Raw genomic sequence first — 18,852 nt, 5'->3', positions numbered from 1 at the left:
TACCGAGGCGGTTAAAAGATTGTACCTGTGGTGTCGTGCGGGCCGCAGACCTCCAGTTAATTAATCGAGGATTTCAGAGGAGAAAGAGTGACATGGGGTCTACCTCTGCTGTATTCCATTAAAGCTGTGTACTTTCAAGTGTCCTTAGCGATTCTTAGATTAGTCACGATACGCGATGTGGCGGATGGAAAAGCGTGAGCCACTGCGAACATTCAGTGGTCGGCAAATCATTTTCACAACAACAACTCAACATCACAACATTCTAAACAACCTATAGTTTAAAGTTAAGGTGTAGGCAACTGAAAATTCCATGGTGGTAACTATGGTAGCTGTCAAACTGCAATTGTTTTTGTCTTAGTGTTTGGGTAATATCTTAGTCGTTACTAGAAGAATCCACATGAAAAAAGAATTCATTGTTCTCCCTTTCAGCTCATATAAGGTCCAGTTATTCTCTTTGAAAGAGTGATGTTGATCAGTAGAAAGATGATCTACAACATTTGTCAGTTTTCTTTTAGGAGATCTCTTACAAAAAGACTTGTATTGTCCCCTGCCCTCCACCTTTGTTATGACATCAACACATTCTAGGTTAAAGCAGATCTAAGCAACTTGTTTACCTTAATAAATCCTTTCCGTAGTCCCTCTGGGGGTAATACAAGTGTTAAAGAGATGATTGGGGGGTCTTTCATCTCTCTGATGTCTTTGGCCTGAAAACCACCCTTACAACTTTCCCTGCTCTGACCCGGAGGCACAATACACACTCATGGAATCACAAAGAAGAAGCTAACAGGCTAACGGGTAAAGCTTAACTGTGGGCTAGCGCCACTTAAACTTAGTATTTACAGCCAAGTTTGAGTGAAAATTGTGTAATTGGGTTGTGGCACAATGTCCTATATCCCTCTGTCCTTTTCTGTCAGCGTAGTATTTACTCTCACGTTTGTGGCCTCTGGGGGCATGAGTTACTAAGTTCTACTTTAAGGTTAAGGTGCTTTATTTGTCATTATAGAACAATTGTACAATGAAATGTTCTCTGCATTTGACCCATCCTTCGATGCCGACGGTCGCCCACTATTCCTTACGAGATGTGCCATAAGGAGTATTGGGCGACCGCAGTGCCGCGCCCAGAGACCGGTCTCCAGATGTGGAGCCAGGCTGATGGTCAGCATCATCTGCCTGGAGGATTCACCTATTGTACATGTTTTTGTTGGTAGGAGAAACTGGAGGAAACCTACGCAGACACGGGGAGAACATGCAAAATCCGTCCAGGTGGGATTTGAACCCAGGACACTATCTGTGAAGCACAAGCACTAACCACTGCGCCATTCTGCTCAACTATATTATATGCTCAAGTATATTTGGAATTAATTTAAAGTGACTGGAAAGTCATTAGATCGCTCTTCTCTCGGCTCCTTTTCTTTCAAATTCAAGTTTTGCACAAGCATTGCACTCAGCAGTTGTCTAATGTCACCTTTGAATAAAATAAATAAAGAAAATGAAAAAAAGAAACAGAAAAATACAGAGCCAGTTGAGCCCACTCTGGCGGGGCATGGACATGGTGCCTCTGATACAGGTTTATCTTTCAGAAGATAAGTCCTGGCTCCTATCAAAGTCTGTACAGGAACAGGTTTGGGGCTCTAGAGAGAATGTGATTCGCTCGCCGTGCTTGCTTGTAACGTTTATGTCGGCAGAAAAGTGAAAGAGAAAGTTACAAGGCATGGCTGGGAATTATTTCTCTTCAGAGATCATAACATGTCAATCATATCAGATACTGCTCAGTCTGCACAGCTCGTTTCATGTTCATGAGGAGGAACTAGCATTGTTCAGCTACTGCATCACGGACTGCTAAAACTGCACCTGATTTAAAGTGACAGTCTGTAAAATTGCAAAGTGATATTCTGATAAATAGAGTGAAATTTGAAAGGAAACAATCAGACTTCTCCCATCTTCAACCAGAAAGCCCGTCTTTGTTTGCAAAATGAGGAGAGCAGGAACAGAATTTTGAAAAGTATGAGTATAACCAAGCTCCTCCCCCTCCCTCCTGATTGGACCTGATAGGCTGGTTCACAGGAAAAGCTCGTCTCATTGGTCGACGCGGGAGGAAACTCTGGAAGGAGGGACTTCACAAAAAAATCATATAGATATATTAGTACTTTGTTACTTTATATCAAAATGCAAGACCAGGTAGTCGACTTCCAGAGTAATGAAGCTTATGCGCAAATTCAACCTGGAAGACCTCCCAGCTGCATTCATTCATCACCTCATCACCGGCAGCGCACTCCAATCATCCAATCACGGACCCCGCTCAAGCCGCACCTTCACAACAGCCAATCACCGCAGCTGCTCATCCCCTCAGCAGCCGTTCATCGCTCAGGATCCCCTTTTTAAGCTCCCTGGTCAATCACCCAGCCGTGCTACGACCCTCCTCCACCCCTTTCTCCGCCTGGCCCCTCCTCAGCTCCACTCATCAAGTGGCCGACCCAGGTCTCTTCCACCACCACCAGGGTCCAGGCTCCGGGGAAGATCATGGCTATCATTCGTCAAAGCCGTGCATTCCATATCGTTTGTTCAGTCTTCCGCCGGGGTCTGAGCCCCAATAATGATTCATGTTCGTTAATAAAACACTCATACCGTCATGCCGTTTCTGTGAGTCTTTTCAGGTTGAATTACTTTAAGTTAGGCAAAAAAAAAAAAAAACATTTTGTGTAAAATATTTGTATCTCAAGTTAAGTTTTGGGTATAGAGTAAATTCAGTTCAAGGATTAAAAGTCAATGTACAGAAAGAATAGTAACAACATGAATGATGAAGTTTAGCTATAGCTCAGAATTCTTGAAAAAAAAGACCTGGCATGGACGACTGAAGAAAAACATCGAGCTGAAGAATTGAACCACACACCCTTTATAAATAAAGCATCGTCTCGAATGCAGCCTCCAAAGTTCGCACACTTCAGTTATCGCCAAGAGCGATGTGGAGGGAGCGCCGCACCTGTTGGCAAAGCTTTGTTTTTCGAGTATAAATTAAATGAGCCAATATAAATGCAAGCCTGCCTTTATCTTCTTTACAAATGACCAATTGGACTTGGGACAATCGCTTTTTCTAACCCAATCATTACGGGCCAGTTAAAGCTATCTGTGGCACTGTGTTATTGTACACCTTTAAGTCGTCTTGTGGTTTTGCAAAGAACGATTTTTTTTTTTCAGGGGCCCGGCGCTAAATGTGGTTTGACCATGAAATCCCAGAGATAACTGTAGGTTATAGGTTGGCAGGCGTCACTAATCACTTTGGAAACACCGCAGGGGTACGGGGGATTGCTTTGAGGTCACACCAAGAGCAATACACCAGCTATTTTTGACAGCGCTAATGGGCCTAGAACGCATTATCTTTTGGCCATCTGCTGGATTTGCTTACCTTCCCCTGTGCATTGGAAGGGTATTAGGAGAAAGAGGCTAACTTCTGAGGACGTCTTCGTTATGTGGCGGGGAAACCTAACACGGAGGCAATTGGAGTGTTTAGGTGCTGCGAGCGAGATATCGATCGGGCCGGATAATTGTAATGGGGGGAAAACGCCGGTAGCTGAAACTCAAGAGGGAGCTCGCCAGGGATCTAAATATGATGAAGTGTCACACTGATAGCGCCTTGTTGTAGCTGTCAAAGTGTCAATTCGCGTTTTCTGCACCGCCGGATTGTGATCTCCCACCGCTGCGTCTCGTGGCGGCCCAGACTTGGGACAACAGGTAGGACGCGGGGAAGCTAATGAAGGCCGGCGACGGTTTGTCTGGACTGATAATTAAATGCAAATCGCTGCACCAGGTTCCTCAACACTTGACACATTACTGCTTCATTTGGAAAGACAGACAAAATATTGGTGTTTAGTAGGCAGCAAATGTGCTTAAAGCAACTATACAGAGTTTAAAAATGTTAGAATGAAGTATTTACCTCCCCGTACATGTTCCAGCCATGTCCTAATGTGTAGAATGAGCTCAGACCTGTTCACCACAACTGCCTCTAAAATCCTGCACTGTCACTCAAAAAGTTTAAAGGAGCTTAAAGGAACAGGCCACCGTTTTTACATACTGAAATATGTTCTTGCCTGAGCTTAGACGAGTTGATGTGTACCTGTCTGGTTTTTGTGCGTGCCCTCAGTCACGTAAAACGGCCAAAGATGTTGTTAGCATTTGGCCTCTCCCAATGTATTCCTATAGCTCCAAACGGGGATTAAGTTAGAAGCGACCACGCTCTTCCACGGGCACAAAGACCAGACAGGTACGCATCAACTCGTCTAAGCTCAGGTAAGGACATATCACATATCACAGTATGGAAAAACGGTGGCCTGTTCCTTTAATATAGAACCTGTAGTTATGCGTATGACCTGAGGTGGCAGTAGTGAGTATAAAAATGACCAACTTGCATCTAGTCGCTTTAAAGGCCCTATACCTGATTTTTTTTATTTTATTTTTTTTACTTAATATCAGTTGTGTCAAAACTCATTCTTAACTTTTCTGACATACAGTGGGAGGAAAAAGTAAGTACACCGTCTGGAATTCCTCACATTTCTGCCCAAAATTGGTCACTAAATGTGGTCTGATCTTCATCAAATGATTAAACAGTGTCTGCCTGAACTAATACAACCCAAACACATGTACATTTTATCATGTTTTTATTGGCAATAATATGTAAACATTCAGAAGATAGCATGGTATAAGTAAGTAATAGATTCAGTAGCTGGTTGACCCTCCTTAGGCAGCGATAACTTCAACCAGACGTTTCCTGTAGATGCAGATTAGACGGTCACAACGATCAGGATGAATCTTGGAGCATTCCTCTTTACAAAACTGCTGCAGTTCAGCAGATTCCTCAGATGTCTGGTGTGAATGGTTTTCTTGAGGTCATGCCACAACATCTCAATGGGGTTTAGGTCAGGACTTTGACTGGGTCATTCCAGAATGTGTTTTCTTCTGAAACCATTCTGAAGTGGATTTGCTTTCGTGCTTTGGGTCATTCTCTCGTTGCAGCTCCATCCTCTGTTGAGCTTCAGCTGTTGGACAGATGGCCTCAAGCTTTTCTGCAAAAATATCTTTATAAACGTGTGAATTGCTTTTTCCATTGATGATCGCACGCTGTCCAGGCAACAAAACAGCCCCACACCATGATCCTCCTGCTCCAGACTTCACAGTGTGGGTTTTGATGTTTGATTTTTACCTCCATACATGACGTTGTGGTTTCCCCCAAACTACTCAACATTGGTTTCATCAGTCCACAGAATATTTTGCCCGTAGTACTGTTTCAAACATGCAGAAATGTTTTTTAGACAACAGTGGCTTTCTCCGTGACGTTCTCCCATGAACCCCATTCTTGTTCAATGTTTTACGTATTGTAGATGTGTCAACAGAGATGTGGGTTTCTGTAAGTCTTAAGCTGACACTCTAGGGTTCTCTTCTACCTCATTAAGTATTCTGTGCTGTGCTCTTGGACTCGTCTTTACAGGGCGGCCATTCCTTGGAAGTGAAGCAACAGTGAAGCCAAACTGTCTCCATTTATAGGAAACATTTCTAACTGTGGATTTATGAACATCAAGACTTCTAGAGATGGTTTTGTAACCATTTTCACCTTTATACAAATCAACAATTCTTGATCGTAGGTCTTCAGAGAGCTCTTTGAAGCGAGGCATGGTGCATATCAGACACTGCTTCTCAACAGGAGACAACTCTTCACTAGTGTGTGTTTTTCAGCTTTAAGCCACAGCTCAGTGACTGGACTTCAGGTTGTCTCTCTGACTCTAAATGTCTGGATAAATGTGTCTAATTAGCTCTTGGAGGATTTTTAGCCACTTACTTATTACTCCCTCTCCTGTGAATGTTTATGTTGCCAATAAAAAACATGGTCAAATGTAAATGTTTGGGTGGTATAAGTTTAAACAGACACAGTTTTTTTTTCATTCTTATGATTTGGATGAAGATCAGAACACATTTAGTGACCAATTTAGGCAGAAATGTGAGAAATTCCAGATGATGTACTTACTTTTTCTCACCCCTGTATTTGTAATATCGTGATTGTTCACAGGGACGAGTTTATTTCAAAACTTGCAGGGTCAGTTTTCAGGGTCATGGTCACAGAAATGCTAGAAAACTCGCCAAAAAGTTCATGAAGTCGATACAAATGCTTTGTAATAGATGGTGTTTTTCCAACAAATGTCTGAGTTTACAATATATACAGGAGGACAACGCAGCATTTGTTTCATTTCTAGTAAAATATCAGGTATAGTGCCTTTAATCCCGTTTCTAACTAGAGATGGGATGAACTGCAAAGCCTAAATGATTTCTTTGAGATTTTCTTCTCTGTGATAGACTCATTGTGTAACTACTATTATAACAACTATTAATTCCCGTACATTCCCGTTAATTCCCATGGAAAATGAAAATTCCAGAGGTGTCTTGTGTGGATTTGAATTAGCATAAACTTCTCCTTTTGCACAAACACTCTTCAATTAAGAAACTCCAGACACTTTTGAAGATGGGGTTTACATTTCAAGATAATGTTAAGTCCAGCCAAGGGCAAGTCGTGGCCTTTCCCAGTCAAATTTGCGAGGAGTGATTCAGCTTTCTTCTAATGGTAGGAGCCAGCGTCCTTGGCGAGAGGAGGGTAGCGGGGGGAAAGAGAAGTCAGCTGAGTGTGACTCGCTAACCCCGAGGGCAGCCGGGACTGCGGAGCGCCATACACTATTAATGCAAAGTAGAAGAAAAGTTTCCAACTTCTAACTAGCTTAAGATTGAGTTCGGAAATGTGCTCGTAGCGGAACAAGGACAGATGGATCGGGCCAGAAGTCTCGCCATCTCAAGAAATCAAATATTTTCAGGCATGATTTGATCTGTACATTACCCAGTCGCCGCACGTCCACCCATAGAACTGGAATCGCGTTCAAAGTGAAGCGGGCGGACTTCTCCACGGGCCCGAGCGCTACATGCTAATTTCATTATGAGCGGCTATGCAAGAGAGACATCTTTGTATGCTAATGAGGGAGGCTTAGTATAAGTAAATTAGCACTCGCGCCTGCCAAGTGTGTGATTATGGATGTGCGAGGTATGGGCGTGAAAACTCCTCCAGAGCACAGTTCGCTGCTATAAAACATCTGTGCGGGAGTATTCGGAGTATTGCACTTCTTTAATTACTACGAAGAGCCGCATTACTGTCACTCTTAAGATGTATGGATGGGGAAGTATACTTCTTTGATCTTCGCAATGTTCTTTCTTGTCTGGAGCTGTGGGGGATTAGACTTTATCCCTATAGTTTGGGGCTGGAATTGAGGAGACGTGAACTCATCTTTCAGTTCTGCAGGGCAATAAAAAAAACTCAGGGATTGCTTAAAATTCTAGAAGGCCGTGCTTGGAGAGCTCACTGAATCTCATGCAGAATACTAAGGACTCACGTTCATCGGGGCAGCATCATACTGATCCAATTAAGAGTTGCTAGAGAAATAAACTAGAGCTGTGCCTTTAACACGTTTATTTTGATTCATTAATTATAAAGATTTTAGCACGTTTAATTTTCGAATGCAGTTAATCACATTTTCAAAAATGGCACCTTTCCCTTCACATGTTTCTGTTGCGCCCGCAGATCTGACGCACTCGCTACATCTGCTAACAACAGTAATGGCCGATAAAGGCACTTCACTTGGCGACTGGGGACTCATTATTGCTTTAAACCTCCTGATGGGATGTTAGAAAAGACTACTGTTGTGCAGAGTCAATGTTAAACCCTTTAAAGCCAATGTTTTATACTCTTTAGATACAATGGAAAAGGTGGCCCTGGAGCTGTTTAGTTATTGTTTATAAGTTACATCAAGGAGTTCCTGAAACACTTGAAAGCTGAATTGCTATAATAGCACTAGATCTGTTTATTTGGACTGAAGTTCCACAGACTAACAACAATGAATATATTTGTTGTTGAGCTCATGTGTGTATCTACGGTATTTATTCAATAATTAAAAAAAAAAGAAAAGGGTAAAGGGTTTTTGAATCTGCATGGAGTGGCCTCTACAACAGTATGGGTTATACAATTCATGAAACAAGCTTTCACAGGCATGCTACCAAATCAAAAGCACCATGATGAACACACCAAGGCCCAAACCGGTTCCGGACTGTTTCATGTTCCCACTATGACGCACTAAAATGGAAAGGGAATATGGAGATTGGAGCTCTTCCACAGCAGAAGAAGAAGCGACCCCAGATGCAATACAATATTATATATACAATGTACAATGTTATTAAAATGAATGAAGCAAAATGCTACTGAGATACAATGCTGTAACATGGTTACAAGCCAGTGATCATTATATTGACGCACTTTTTTTAAAATGACCATAACGTAACGATGACGAGCGAAAAATAGCTCTTTGGCGACAAAAACATGACGAGACGTTGATGTGTTGCGACAAAACTCAGGACAGTTGGCCCCACTTAAAGCAGTACTAAGTAACTCTTCCCCCTAGAGGCCATAAGCGCAACTGCAGGTGTAGTAGCAAGTTACGATTTTTTAATGTATTAATTGTCTTGGAGAGTAAATACTACGCTGACAGAAAAGGCGAAGGCAGAGAGGGTTACTGTGCATCCAATTATACAACGGAAATATTTTTTTTCACTCAAACTTGGCTGTAAATACTGTTTAAAGTGACGTTAGCCCGCAGTTAGCTTTGCCCGTTAGCATGTTAGCTTCTTCTTCGTGATTCCATTAGTGTGTATTGCTTTCTCCGCACCGGTGGCAGTCAAGTTGCAAACATGGTTTTCTGGCCAGAGACACCAGGGGGCGATGAAAGACCCTCCAATCATCCCATAAACACTTGTATTACCCCCACAGGGACTACGGAAAGGATTTATTAAGGTAAATAAGTTACTTAGTACTGCTTTAAAGGTGCACAATGCAACTTTTTATGTAAAAGTTGATATCAGTGTGTATTTGACCTTTCAGTGACCCATTGGCTGTAAGGGTGGTTAGCTTAGCGCCTTTGCTTTCCATCCCAGTGGCTCCTATGAAGCTTCAGGACACATTGCCTTTCACATTTTTTAGGGTTTCTGATTGGTTTTCGGAATGAAACGCATATGTAACCATGGAAACGGTTCAAACAGCAGTGAAAATCCTACACACAGGCCACTGGGATGTTAAGTAAAGGTGCTATGCTAACCACACAGGAATCCACTGGGTCACTGAAGGTCAAATACAGATTAATATCAACTTTTTTCTTTTACACATAAAGTTGCATAGTGCACCTTTAAATGCCGCAGAAAGCATGTTGATGAACGAATGTGCAGACGGCGCTGAAGTGATGATCAGAGGACAGCTGGACGGTAACAAAAGGAAACAGTCCACATGGAGAAATCTCAACAAACCTAAGAATAGAACCCACCACCTCAGCCCCCAGGCAATAAGCCGGTCACAAACACCGGCCACGTCTTTACTCAAGCCTTTGCCAATCCCCTTCAATGAAAGCGCCGAGTTCTTCCCAGGCAAACAGACACGCCTCTGAACTTAAATTTATATTGATGATTCAATTGCAGCTATCTAATAACTCTCCTCTTCAATAATTCATATCTCACTCGCCACTTTCTGAATCAATCTCTCATAAACAAACAGCGGCTGGCTCACAGAGCGCAGGAGGCCCACCCCGCCACTGAAGCTGCCGTCACTGTCAGTTAGCCACACACCGGGCAGACGCAGCCAGCCTTTGGGAACGGCAGCCTTAATGTGTGACTGTATGGTTCAAAAACAGTCTCATTGACATTCCATTACCGCAGCGCTTCATGATAAAGCTAATATTTACCTGAAGCGCCGGTGCTCTCCCACACGTCCCACTCATGTGCCACCTGGTCCCCGGGAGCGCTTTCAAATTCACATATCACTCTGCGGCTCCGTCAAAATGTCACCTGCCGCTGTAGTGCCGTCGGGTGTTGCCAGGCCTAATTAAGCCGAGCCAAAACATGCATTACCGTTTCAAAAGGTCAAGGTCAACAGACGCACAGTTGAGTAAAGTGAGAAGAATCGTTTATATTGTGCAGGACACAAAAGGCCTTCTGCTGCAAACCCAAACTGTAAAATGCAGCTGCCACAGTACGTTTTCGCCATCAGTGAGTGTAGTTTACCTCCAATTCTCCCGGTATTAGAGAGTTTACAAACAAACGAGAATCAAATAGATGCTGATTAACAATGTGGTGATGACAAAAACCCGAGGCGCTGCCACACATAACACCATCACACATCACGTTTTCCAAGAACCAGAAGCAAATCCTGCTCCAGGAGTGTATCCTTTTCCTGAACAATTCAAGCCAGGGTGATCCCAGAGTGATCTCAGTGTGAATGTTTTTCTGGCACTGTAAAACAAATCTGGCTCTTGCAGGTTATGTAGTAGTAGTAGTAGTAGTAGTAGTAAGAGGATTTAGAAGTAGTTTCAGCTTCCCAATCAGTGACTACGTTTACATACAGCTAAAAACCCTTTCATAACTGGAGTATTAGCAATGACCCAGCCATGCAAACATGGGCAAAACCACAAATACTGTATGCTCATATTCCGTTTTCTAAAAACCCTGAAAAGACCCCTGCGTTACTCCTTTTATAACCTGAATATTTGGTCATGTGTACTCATGTTCTATCCGCAAGGAATCTTGGTCTTCTGAGATCAGGAAGTGCTTGTATTGGCCGTCTCTGTCCTTCTATTAGTGAAGACCACGAGGCTCAATAGTGTCAGGTTCTGCTGATGTGTCAGTACCAGCAAACAAAGGTGACTGCTATCAGCCCCGGACTGTTCATTATCCGCCCTGTTGCTGCTGCTGCTGCTGCTGCTGCTGCTGTTGTTGTCTTTGGGAGCAGGAAGTGAAAATGAAGCATATTTGTGTCATTGATTGTCCCAGTTTGGATCTGGATATCCCAATCTATAACAATGACCATGTAACAGGTTCTAGCTTCACCCTGTTTGGAGCTATAGACCAGACAGGTACGCATCAACTCGTCTAAGCTCAGGTAAGAACATATCTCAGTATGGACAAACAGTGGCCTGTTCCTTTAATATTTCATAAGTCATTTGATAAGTTTAAAAATGTCATTTCGATCCTGTATGAATAAATAATTCATGGTTTTCTATGATTAAGTTCAACAATATTATCATTAAAAGCTACTTCGGGTTTCGCTGTGAGTATAAACAGTCAGATCCACATCAGTTTCCATCCACCCTCAAAACATGAATAAGGCAGTGCTGTAAGTTGTTGTATTGTTTTATAAATGTGTTTAGCTTGATATTTCAGTATTATTTGGGTAAATATTGATAGTTTTACAGGATGAGTTTGCTGACACTGTACAGTCTCACCATCCAGTTAAGTCTCAGAGGTTTCTTTGCCGGTTTAGCTTCATGTTTCACAAAGACACGACAACATGAATACTGACAGCATGTAAGAATAATCAATGTTGGATTCAAATAAAACATATGTTCCTCCTGAACACCCTGGCACATACAATTAACCGTATTTACTTCAATCCACAGAACGCTTGGTTGTAATTGAAAAAGCTCTTACACTCTGGTTCTGTGAAGCTGCTAATGCTGCTGAGAGTTAACTACTGTGAGTGAAGACAATCTAATTAGTTTTGAGGACCACCTTTAATCAGTGGTGAAAAGAAAAGGCGAAAATGAGAGACGTGTCTATCTCCTGTCGTTTGTGATGATTCGGATTTAATTACACAGCCTCGTCACAGGGTTTCCAAATTTGGGAAAAAAATCTATTCAGGTGGTGAAGTTGCAACATTTAATCAGTCTATGATGTGCGACTTAATCAAACATCGTTTCTGAACTAATGACTTGATTCTTTTGTTTGTACTCACTGTATTAAGTGCCCAAAAAAGCATAAAGCATAAACCATGCACACACACACACACACACACACACACACACACATCCATACCCATACCCACATAAAATGGTAAATGGTAAATGGTCTCAACTTATAAAGCGCTTTTCCACCTACATTAGGCTCTCAAAGCGCTTTACAGCAAGGATCCACTCACCCATTCATACTCTCATTCATACACCAATGTACGCAGACACTGGGGGAAATGTGGGTGAAGTGTCTTGCCCAAGGACACAACGACAATGTGCACTTTCAGGAGGTGGGATTCAAACCCCCGACCTACCGATCATGAGACGACCCGCTCTACCATCTGTGCCACTGTCGCCCCACATAAAATAATTCCAAAAGTAGTAAACAATCAGAACTAACAATGACAGAAAAAATAAAAATAATAATAATAATAAATCCATCAAGACAAAAAAAGGTAACCAAGGAATAAATCCATTAATATACATAATAGATAATATAGATAAAGGTTGATAAAAAAAGATCATATAAATAAATAAAGTAATAATAACCAAAAAAGAATTAAAAAACAAACAAACAATTATTTTACCTTTTAAAATCTCCATTGGTTTATTATTGCTGCAAATCCCAAAATGCATAGCGGTATGACATCACGATCCTGAACTATTAGCCCCTGCTTTAGCTCAGATAATGACATCACATTCTAGAACGTGAACGTAACCGATGGTTACCCTGTCAGAATCGGTAACTTTGCCATCCGACATTCCATTGATGACATCATAGACGCATATGTCAGAGTTTTGTGTTAGCGCTTCCAGAAACTTTGTCATTCTGCATCTTCACGTCGAGCTGATCGCACACAAAATGGTACTGAGCAAATCTTTCAAAATGAAATCCTGGGATGAGTATACAGAGGAGGACAATGTCCGTGTCTATGACCCGGCATTTGACCTGGAGGCAATACTCTACCCCCCAACACCAACAGGGGGTGTAGATGAGGAGGAGACCCGGCTGGCGTCTCCGAATCATGCCCCGGTCCAGACCATACCATCGTCTGAGGCCCCCACTATACCAGAGGGCGCTGAGGAGGAGGAGGAGACCCGGCTGGCGTCTCCAAATCCTGCCCCAGTCGAGACTACACCATCGTCTGAGGCCCCCACAACACCAGGGGGCGCTGAGGAGGAGGAGGAGACCCGGCTGGCGTCTCCAAATCCGGCCTCAAACCAGACTACACCATCGTCTGAGGCCCCCATTACACCAGGGGGCGCTGAGGAGGAGGAGGAGACCCGGCTGGCGTCTCCAAATCCGGCCTCAAACCAGACTACACCATCGTCTGAGGCCCCCACAACACCAGGGGGCGCTGAGGAGGAGGAGGAGACCCGGCTGGCGTCTCCAAATCCGGCCTCAAACCAGACTACACCATCGTCTGAGGCCCCCATTACACCAGGGGGCGCTGAGGAGGAGGAGGAGACCCGGCTGGCGTCTCCAAATCCGGCCTCAAACCAGACTACACCATCGTCTGAGGCCCCCACTACACCAGGGGGCGCTGAGGAGGAGGAGGAGACCCGGCTGGCGTCTCCAAATCCGGCCTCAAACCAGACTACACCATCGTCTGAGGCTGAGGAGGAGGAGGAGACCCGGCTGGCGTCTCCAAATCCTGCCTCAAACCAGACTACACCATCGTCTGAGGCCCCCATTACACCAGGGGGCGCTGAGGAGGAGGAGGAGACCCGGCTGGCGTCTCCAAATCCGGCCTCAAACCAGACTACACCATCGTCTGAGGCCCCCATTACACCAGGGGGCGCTGAGGAGGATGAGGAGACCCGGCTGGCGTCTCCAAATCCGGCCTCAAACCAGACCACACTATCGTCTGAGGCCCCCATTACACCAGGGGGCGCTGAGGAGGAGGAGGAGACCCGGCTGGCGTCTCCAAATCCGGCCTCAAACCAGACTACACCATCGTCTGAGGCCCCCATTACACCAGAGGGCGCTGAGGAGGAGGAGGAGACCCGGCTGGCGTCTCCAAATCCGGCCTCAAACCAGACTACACCATCGTCTGAGGCCCCCACTACACCAGGGGGCGCTGAGGAGGAGGAGGAGACCCGGCTGGCGTCTCCAAATCCTGCCTCAAACCAGACGACACCATCGTCTGTGCGACAGATACAAGAGCTTCAGGAGGAGCTTAAGCGGGTGAGGTCAGATCTAGACAAAGAAGTTTTCAAAAATAAAGCACTTGAACAAGCTCTAAACAACCAGAAAAGAATGACCGAGAACAAATCCACCCAGCTGGACCAGGCTACGACCCTTCTCCAAAAGAAAGAGAACTATATATACAAGCAGGTCATGTCTAGCAAGGAGCTAGCAGACAAACTAGACATGCAGATCAAAAAGAACGAGACTCTCGACAAAAGTCTGAAAGCTCAGGAAAAACGTTCCAAAGACCAGTCCGCCCAGCTGAAGCAGGCAAAAGAATCGCTCCAGACAAAAGAAAAGTACATTGAGAAGAAAGTTCGGGAAAATGAGGAGCTGAGAGCAGAGGTTGAAAACCAAGAGAAGGAACAAAAGGCCAAACAAAAGCAGCTCGACGACGCAAACGCTCTCATCGCTAAATTGAGGGCATGGATTAAGAACCAAATTTCAGGCGACAAAAGACCGACACCCCAACTCAACGGACAGGGCTCAAAGACTGTCAACCAAGAGACCTGCCGCTCCAATCCACCAGCCAACACCACCACCACCAGAAAGAGCATGGGGAGAGTTCAAGCAGAAGAAACCGCCTGTAGAATCCATGAAACTGACAGTGAGAAAGTCTTCGCAAAGACTGCTCTGGACACACCTGTGAACTCGAACAGAAAAGTTGAGGTGCCAAAGTCGAAGCCACTAAACAGATGGCCCCGACGCTAAACCAACTCCAGCCAACACCTTTTCTTTTCTTTTCTTTTCTTTCTTTCTTTCATATATGTTTATTGGATTTTCGTTAATGTAAAGGCATAACCAAATCAAAATCAAAACAAAAAAACAGAACAGAACATTCCGGCTCAATTCAAAGACAAGTGGAAAGCTCAGAGTCACTCAGAATCACGCCATCACAATGCCATACGAGCTCAGATTATGCCTCTGTAGTATAGAAGTATAGTATAGATGATGTGCCCATAACAATAAAAGGGTCTCACATAGGGCAAGACACTGACCAAAGCTCGAGCTATTGCATCTGACTCCACTCACCCATCTCAACTCTATAAAATATACAGATATAGTTCCACTGGCTAAAAATCTGAAATAATAATTGCCACAGAATTGGACTGAGCTGTTCTGTAATGCTTTTTCTGTTTAATTTTTCTATGTATTTTTTTTTTCTACTGGGAATGTTTGTATTGTCCCTAGTCTTGTGTTTTTTTGTGTGTGTGTGTGTGTGCATCTGTGAGCTAAAGATGAATTTCTCTATTCTATTTTGTCTCGACAGTGCACTTTGCTGGTTAGATAATCCTCGTGCAGAATGTAAGCATCCTGTGAAGTTGCCTCTCATACTTCCCCGTGATAAGTGACATCTGTTACTCCGAGCAACATGATCTATGGATTGGGGAAAAAGCTCAAATTGTCACATGTTTAAATGAATAGTTTTATTGAGCTGCTATATGTTACAAAAAGGGGATTTTTGATGGTGCTTCACAGCAAGAAAGTCTTGGGTTTGATCTCGGGTGGGACCTTTTTGTGTAGAGCTTGCATGTTCTCCCTATGTCATAGTAGGTTTAGTGCAAATGTGGAACAATGGGTGGAAATTATCCGGCGTGGCGTGTTTTCATGCATGAGTCCCATAAACGTGCACTGTCCTGGCCAAAATAAACAAACAAATAGATCAATAAATTAATGAGAAAACAAACATTCAAACTTTGACTTTGTTTTCTGTGATTCAAAATTAAATAAATCAAGGAATTAGATGTTAATACTGTATATTATCACCCTGAGAAAAAACAACTACTTTAAAATATATATTATATATAAGTATATTCTCACGCTTCCAGCTCTGTTCCGTTTGTGTGGCGTTTTTCCCTGGGACTGGGCTTGTGTTAGTTGCTTTAGTTAAAGCTGGGTGCGACGGGGTGTGAAGGCGTGACTCCCCCTCCTCGGGCCCCAGCTGGGCACGAGGCGCGTCTGCGGAGTGTGAAGATCCGCCGCCGTGGCAGCAGCTGGGCGGAGACGCTGAGTGACAGGACGGGGGACGCCCGGACGCGCTCGGAGGTCAGCGATGTAGAGGCACCAAAAATCAAGCGCTTCCCTCCTCGGGGGAATCGTTACGCACTAATTTCATCTCGTTTGTGTACCAGCGCCAGAGTGAATTAAACACCTGCCAAGCACCAAGAGCCCGGAACGTTTGTCTGTGCGGATAAACTAATAACCATAACTTACTGTGCAATAGCTGAGCGCCTGCACGGTCGTCCACTCACCCTGATGATGCCGGTTAACTACCCTCAGTCACATCATCATCGGCTTTGGAAGAACAGGAAAACCAGTTTAGCTAACAAGTTTAGATTCGGCAGTGAGATGTCTTAGACTTAACTAACAGCTGACAAGATGTTCAACATAACAATTCAGCTGTACCAGGAGAGAGAGAGGTCGCTCCCTGTTCTGATGTCGCCATGACAACAACTAACTCATTTAAAGGCACACATTTTGTGCAACATTTTGGACCATACTGTTGCCATCAGTACAAAACATGCTCCCAATGGCCGGCTCCACACAGTAAATGCTACTTCTGCAGTGGGTAATGAAAGAATTGACCTGGACGAGGCGCTCACAGCAAAAGCACATGTTTGTTTGTACATTTATGAAGTGTTTTTCAATGATGAAAATATCTGTCATAACATACATGCTTGTATTTCAGCTTGATTTATTGGGTCAAATTCTACATAATGCATACTTGCCAACATTGGGTTGTGAAAAATAGGGAGATTTTTTCTCATCGGTGTTTCGTGCCAGGTCCTCAAAAGTGAGGACAAAGGGTCAAAAAATCTATGGAAAAGAGGCTATAAATATTATATGCCTAAATAAGAATTTACATGTTATCATCTAATGATTGTTGACAGGCCTATAAGCGTTTTTTTTTTGTATATAATTTTGTCAAATAAGTTGTGAGAATGTCTCCATGGTAACGCTGAGGGGAGGAGCTGACCAACAGACTCTCTTGTTCTCTCCGTTCCATCAGGCAAAATGAAGTACAAAAACAGAGCGATGAATGCGTGATACCTGTCTCCTCCCCCGAGTGTGAGCGTGAGTGTGAGCGTGAGAGCGTGCGCGGCGGCACAGCTGTGTGTGCGCTGTAGTGCTGTCCTGTAGGGCTGTCCTGTAGGGCTGTGTGTGTGTTGTAGGGCTGTCCTGTAGGGCTGTCCTGTAGGGCTGTCCTGTAGGGCTGTGTGTGCGCTGTAGGGCTGCCCTGTAGGGCTGTCCTGTAGGGCTGTGTGTGCGCTGTAGGGCTGCCCTGTAGGGCTGTCCTGTAGGGCTGTGTGTGCGCTGTAGGGCTGTCCTGTAGGGCTGTCCTGTAGGGCTGTCCTGTAGGGCTGTCCTGTAGGGCTGTGTGTGCGCTGTACGCCTGTCCTGTTAAACCGAGGCAAAGGAGTGATTCTTCTCAAGGATAGGGTTGCCAGATCATGCAAATATATCCCCCACAATCTTACTTGTTTCCTTCACTGTGAAATCGGGAGATTAGCGGGAGAAATGACTGCGCGGGAGCACCGCGATAGGGTTAAAAATCGGGAGTCTCCCGTCTGAATGTGGCTTTAAAGTTTTACCATTTTCTCCCAAAAAATGCTGCTTTCTGTTCCTACAACAGTTTCTGTGTTGTTTAAAAGAGTCAAACCTCTGCAGTTCAGCGTAATATGTGGCAGTAGTGAAACTAAAACAGGACTGGCATAGCACACATACTACAGGTTATGTTTTCACATTCAACAAAATAAAAAGGATCGTGTGAGGCATGATCCAAAACAGGCAAACCATGAGCACGTTTCTTTAGTCTTGAAAACATGTCGTGTCCGTAACGCTCTGTTCAGCTCATAATGTGGACATCAGATTCTTATAAAGGTACATTTCATGAAATTTAGATTCTGTAAACAACACGTTCTAAACATCAGGGATAAAACAATCAAATGTAAAACACACATCCACACAGTATGTTCTATACATGATCTGGTCTACACATGTCTCTCTTCCCAGTGTTTCCCGTCATCAGGACATACAGCAGCAGGATGAGCTCAGGTTGCCAGGGTTTTCTTTCTATTACCTTGTGTACGAGCTCGACAAGAAACGTATGAAGACAGAGGCAAAATGTCCTCAACTCAGTCAACCCCGTCCAGTCGACAGTATTTGAAAATCCTCATCATCAGTGAATAGCAGATGAGCCGTGTGGAGAAGTTTATGTTCCAGCAGCGGGTCAGCACCAGCGTGTCATCCGTTGTCTTCACGAAAGCTACCGGGACGGCATCGCAAAAAACAAACACAATACGCCGCTTTCATCCACAAACACGCCGGGGCTGTGGAGGGTTTGAGTGAGGACACTGAGGGGCCCCGGAGCCGCCCCTGTGTTTGAAGGAAGGGACAATGTTATTACCAAACAAAATATCTAATTCGCCGGCAGCTGAGAACACATCCCGCATCACGGCAGACGAGATGAGGGGTAACAAAGACGGGCTTGGTGGAAAGAAATCAATCTTTCCCACTTTTTTTTTTTTTTTTTCTTTTTACTGTGGTGTGAAATGGAATTGGATTTTTTGAAGAGACGCCGCCTTTAAAAACGTTTGTGTCTCTGGGAGGGTGCGGGGGAAATATCACGGGTTTATGTTGGGGAGTATAAAAATGAGTATGCTTGCTGTAAAGTCACACGTTGTTGATCATTTTCAACAAAAACCTCTGCACAAGGCGGGAGTTCTGCCTTGCAGCCGGAGCTCCAACTGTGACACTAATTCTCTATTGCTGGTTTTAAACCGCTTTATAATAAGAGTGCCTTCATTCATTGAT

The 18,852-nt window shown here is 44.1% G+C and overlaps 1 protein-coding gene across 4 annotated transcripts in view; it reads right to left on the bottom strand.

Annotated features, from left to right (window-relative positions):
• LOC306981751 (neural cell adhesion molecule 2-like) overlaps positions 1-18,852 on the bottom strand; it is a 453,723-nt gene that overhangs the window by 363,418 nt on the left and 71,453 nt on the right. The window lies entirely within an intron of this gene.

Source organism: Gobius niger (genome assembly GCF_951799975.1).
Source record: "Gobius niger genome assembly, chromosome: 23".
In the NCBI taxonomy this organism is placed as follows: Eukaryota; Metazoa; Chordata; class Actinopteri; order Gobiiformes; family Gobiidae; genus Gobius; species Gobius niger.
Note: the sequence above shows the minus strand (reverse complement) of the source record. Positions and strands in the feature narration are given on the sequence as shown.